The following is a 6,000-nucleotide window of genomic DNA, read 5'->3' on the forward strand; positions in this document are numbered from 1 at the left end:
CAGCTTACCTTTATGCTGAATGGGCATACTAATCTGAATTTTATGGTGCGCAAAAGTTGGCTCAGACATCGTGGTTATTAAAAAAAAGGTAATCTGATTACTAATGTCTTCGATGGCTGTTGTCCTTGTATACATTTAAAAAACTATCATTCTTGTATAGTTTACAGTATATCTATTTTAGTTAGTTATCTTTGTGACAGTCGTGCTATTTTCAAGATTGATGTGTGAGTTGGTGTGGCTGAACAATGCTGATGCATTCTGATTGGTCTACATATATTAGCTTCATCCTAAAAGGATTGCTACCATAGTTTCCTTTAGCAGTTGTGTCTCATGGATTTTGTAATTTGTAGGTTTGTCAGGTCCAAACTGTTTCTACATTGTATAAAAGATACTTTGCAGCAGGACTTGTGTTTTGTTCAATCAAATCTTGTTTTTGATCTGTGATGGTCTGATTTTGCGTATATCTCAGTTGAGGTACATTTGCTTTTACAGTATTCAATTAAACATTATTGTGTGGATGCTATATTCTGTAAACTTTGTCTTCCTCAAGCAATGCACATTGATCTCTGAGCATTTAATAATGTGAAAGAAGATTTTGCATCTCAATGCCTATAGTGATCTTGTCGAATTCCGTGTTGATATTTATATGCCCATACACATACATAGTCATGTCTCAGTTTGTCCTTTTAAAGAATTTAATATATATGCGATTCCAATATACTAGGGAGCTTGTGGTTACTTAGCTTCAAAATTTTTAGTGACTGACAAAACTAGAGAAAAGATCAAATGAGTACAATAAAAAAGAGTATTACATCTACCATGACCAATCTAACATACTCTTGGACATAAAAGATAAGTGTCACACTAAGTAATAGTCCACAACATAGCCCAAAGTTCGACCATTTGAAAAAGGACATCTTTTTCCCTCTTTCTTTGGTATTTTCATCATCAAACTGATCAGTTCCAAAGATCTCAAGAGAAGGCTTGTGTCCACTCATTCCAATAGAGATTAAGTAGATTAGACCTTCCTCCATTCATAACAGAAGTTACTATCACAAGGTTGTAAGCCCGGGATCACTCTAGACATTGTCAAAAGAAGCAAGCCCTGATCCATATTTAACCCAAAACAAGTAAGAGAAAATTTTAGTGTATACACCGATTTGTTACATTGTCTTAAAGTTGCCTGATTCTAGAACCGAATTTTATGTTTATACAGAACTAATAACGTGATCCAATTTTCTGTTATTCAAATAGGATTTCCACAAAGTTGTAAGTAGTTATCTATAAGTAGAACATTTTGACCAACCATTGAAAGCTAAATATAGTTTTTAGCCAATTTCAGATTCATTCATCAGTTTAACTACTTTAGTAGGGTCAGCAACTTTTGGACATGCTTTTGTTATTTTTTAAGGAAATACTCTAAACCGTCATTCCATGTTGAAAATTGAAAGGAGCGGAGATTGTGGTTACCAGGAAGTAGATTGTGGAAGAGTGGGATCCGCCAGAAAGCCTCCAGCAGTGGCATCAGGGTGGTGAATCCTGTCTAGTAATTGACACTTTTTGCTACTATTTTGAGGTCTTGATGGATGACTTTCATTAGGTATATAATTAAGCTCGTGGCTATTCCAAAGTTACTAAGCCTCTCACTGAATTCAATCACTGTTAAGGTAATAGTCCATCAGTATCTCAATTTACATAACCATAAAGAAGCATGTTTAAACGAAAATTCTAAGAACATGTTTGATCTCCATTTTCTACAGCTTCTCTTAGTGACATATACTTTTCATGTATAACTTGTAATTCTTAATATCCTTATAAAAAAATTTAAAAACAAAACTGGTAACTCTTAATATGAACAACGATGACAAAACCTTTATGAGATATTGTTTAACATTTTGGGGCTACTAGGATAAATCTAGACAATTGCAGAAGCAAGGTGGCATCAGTTTGCAATTTATGTTGATTGTAATTCAAGTAGTGACCAGAGACTTTCTATTATGTGAGCATTTTACATTGAACTTTGAAAAAAGAAATTATATTTTTAGAGACCATTTATGTACTTCTCCATTGTTTACTGATTTTTTATCAAACCACGCCCAAGCAAGTGTAAAACAATAAGCGTCACACCAAGTAATAGGAAAAGCAGGTGAAATCAAAGAATTTTGCTACTTTCAGCTATGGACAATATAGAAATTCTTTTCACACTATTCTTGGTGTATTTTAACATGTTAATGGAGGGTTCAATGATGTACAAAATATTTGTATATATACCATTTATATTATTTATAAGATAATTAGATATATTTATATATATTAAGCATTGATTTGATAATCGAAATTTAATAATACCGATAATATTTGACATGTGAGACGATGATGATGAGATGATTCTATGATTCTATCCTTGTCAAGTAGCTACCAAAGATTATATTGAGTACTTTGAATAAATATATTGACCACATGGTGAGTCAGAGTTAGGAAGTGAAAACTCTTTTCACCTTGCAAGAGTTAACCTTAAGGAAAGGAAAAGATAGAACTGGTAAGTTTTGGTAGGAACATACATGGTATAACAAGTAGAATGACCCCTTCCCAAATCCCAATTTTTATGTATACAAGACATCAACTACCCCCTCTAATCACACACACATGACGCACCATAGAGCAAAAAAAAAAATGGTGCTTATTGTAGTTTTATAAAGTGAGTAGTAAACAAAAAGAAATGTGACCAATTAAAAAGGAAATATAGGGACCAAGGAATATGTAGCTAGGATTTTCTGTTCAAACCATGCTGATGGTAGAATTTTTAATAATGTAGGTGTCTTCGAACTTAACAGTTCATGAATGCTATCTGAAATTAAATTGATAATGATTGATGGTATAAACTTACCAACTTTTATCCAAATGGTAGAGAAAAAGAGATGAAAGAGAGCATGAAAAGCGCCAACCACCCATAGGATCGAGATTCTGATATTGTCATACAGGTACACTCTTCTTGACAATCTAATTGTTGTGTTCTCATAAGCTTATGCTGATACTAGATTGCTTTACAGAGTTAATGACTGATTCCATACGTTCCACAAAAGAGCAGAAGGAAGCATCCGAGAATGGAGATATTAGGGAGATAAAAATGAATTTTTGTTTCAGTAGTACTAGAAAAGATGGAAAGAATGGGAGAAGATCAAACAAACAATTCTACATCTGGAAGGTCTGGCATCTTCTAGTTTGAGTGTTATGTACTCTGTAACTTTACTAGGATTGTTCTTTTATTACTTAATCTTCATATAGGACTTGCAGATTTTAATTCTTATTTAAAAGTTGTATTGGGTGCAGCATAAGAGTTTGAAATGTGATAGGTTTGATCACATGTTTTTGATCCTTAGTTGGCTTAAGTTGTCAGCTTTGTAACACCCCAATTCGATGAACCAAAATGTTAAATGGTGTTCATGACCCCGAGGGACCACAAACTAACCCATGACTGATATCTGTACCTGTATACTGCAAATCATGATATAATAATGCGGAATACATGGAACTGTAAGGCCATAAGGTTCAACTGAATACAGTCATATGGGCGAAAATACCCAAAATAACTAAATCTGGACGTAAATTTGAAAGTAAATCCGAAGGCCTTTAAACTGTCTGAATAAGGATTTAAAGAAACATGTCTCCAAATAACTCCATAAAGTTGAACTGAAGAAATAAATAAATGAATCAAATCATAATGTCCTCAAATCAATGAGGACTCACTATGTCTCTGCGACTGGAACGCTACTGCTAGGCTGGAGCTCGTGTCTCCAAACCTATGGTATAACATGAAAAGAAAGAACCATAGTGCAAATGCATTAGTACAACTAGAGTACTGAGTATACAAGGAAGATAGGCTGAACATAAAGGGTTTCATGCATGAACAACACTGACTGACTAATATGAACGTGGGAGTGCAAACACACATCTATAGAAACTGGGACCATGAATACGTGATAGCATGACTTGTAAGTAAATACATGGTTTACTGATAACTGCCCTGACTGATACTAAAACTGATAACATAGATGACTGTGTCTGATAGTCCTATATATTCTGAAATCTGAAGAACTATCTGAGTTTTTTTACTGAGACTGATACTGAAACTGCGGGAAGTAGTGTTTAACCGACATACCCCATGTATGCTGTTATGGCTAAGCTGAGGTCCAATCTCTACCCCGACTGGAGAGGTGTCAATACCGCGCCACTGGTAAGGACAGCTGTGAGTGACTCTTATCTGGTGGGTACTCAATGAGAATGGTGGGAACCTTAAACTAACGGGTTAAGCCACCTCATTAACCCTGAGCTGATGGGTTAAGATGTCTCAACCTACGCTGGCTACGTAGTTCTGGAACACAAGAATTGCTACTAAGAATCACACCCTGAACTGGCAGGTAAGTTCCCATCCTTGGGTTCACTCGGTGCTAACCTCTACTCCCATGTGGAGGGACTGCACATAAATAACTGACTGTGCATGACTTAATCTTACTGAATCCCTTTGACTAGCGAAATGTTACTGATATCTGACAATTGACTAAGATCATGAGGTTTTCCTGAGTCACATAACTGACTGAAGTCTATGAAATCATAGCTTGAGTTCGAATATCATGAAACATGACATGGATCTAGGCACACAGCTATAGTTTTCGGGTACAAGTACCCCCAGGACTCGATGGAAGGAAACTGACATACGTGACTGACTTGATCATAAGAGTAGAGTCCATAATTTATAATATCATAAGTAGGGATTTCATACTAAGCATGGTTATCAATAATGTATTGCATGGAAAGGATTTCATATCACATGGAAGTACTTGCACAATCTTAATATCATGTTCGTTGCATAATCATATTGGCAATACATACTAATAGCATGGAAGTTCATGTGGATTGCATTATTATCATACATCTTGTTCATAAGTAGGATTTGCAAGTAAACATAGCATAATATCATAAGAATAGTTCATGAGTATTCCAACAACATTTACAAGGCACATTACCAACATAGAAGTCATTGGACCGTAACGGCATATCATGAATCCTTTACTTAGTCACAATTTAGCTATATTGCATGATTTCTAGTTCCTTACGCATTTTATCAAACACCTTACATGCACATCTTAAGCATAGGTGAAATCACCAAATTTTTCAACTCATATGATATCATGAATTCACAAAAACATATAAAGATTCCATCTTAGGAATCACCCAATATCAACAACATGATCATCAACACCCAACAATATAAAAATCATACTTTATAATGAAAAGGAGGAAAAACAATCAAGCATCAACATGGGTATGATTATATCATCACAATCAACCAAGCTTTTGTATTTTAAAGATTGATTCTTGAACTCTATGAACAAATTGAATCCATAGATGAACACTACACATACCTTAGAAGGAAGATTCTTGATGATTAAAGGAGGAAATTTCTTTGAAATCGGATCTTCAAGCTTAGTTTTGCAACCCTAGTTGTTTTTATCCTTTAGTGCTCTTGGATTATGAGCTTTGAGATCAAAATAGGGTTGTAATCTGTTTATAGGCTATATATTTCGTCGGGTTAAGTTTAGGGACGTGTAAGGAGTATTTAAAGACTTAATTACCTTTAAAATAACTCAAGACAGAGTGTTTTTGACACCTGGAATTTACTTAGGCAGCGCCCAAGTGATCGCCTATGCTTGGTTTGGGCGGCGCCTAACCAATCGCCTATGCCTGGGTTAGGCAGCGCCTAACCAATCGCCTATCCTTACTGTCTCTCACGAAAATGGGCATAACTTTTCGCTCGGGTATTGGATTAAGGCGAAATTGGTATCGTTGGAAAGCTAATTTGATTCTCTATAATTTTTTGGGTCTAAATCAGCCAAAATACCATATTAACATCAAGTTAAACTTATTCAAATATAAACTTTGCAAAATCGAACACTAAAACTTGATGGATTCAAAAACTCTTAGCTTGTATTAACTTAAGTG

The sequence above is a fragment of the Capsicum annuum genome, chromosome 11, assembly GCF_002878395.1.
Source record: "Capsicum annuum cultivar UCD-10X-F1 chromosome 11, UCD10Xv1.1, whole genome shotgun sequence".
Taxonomy (NCBI): Eukaryota; Viridiplantae; Streptophyta; class Magnoliopsida; order Solanales; family Solanaceae; genus Capsicum; species Capsicum annuum.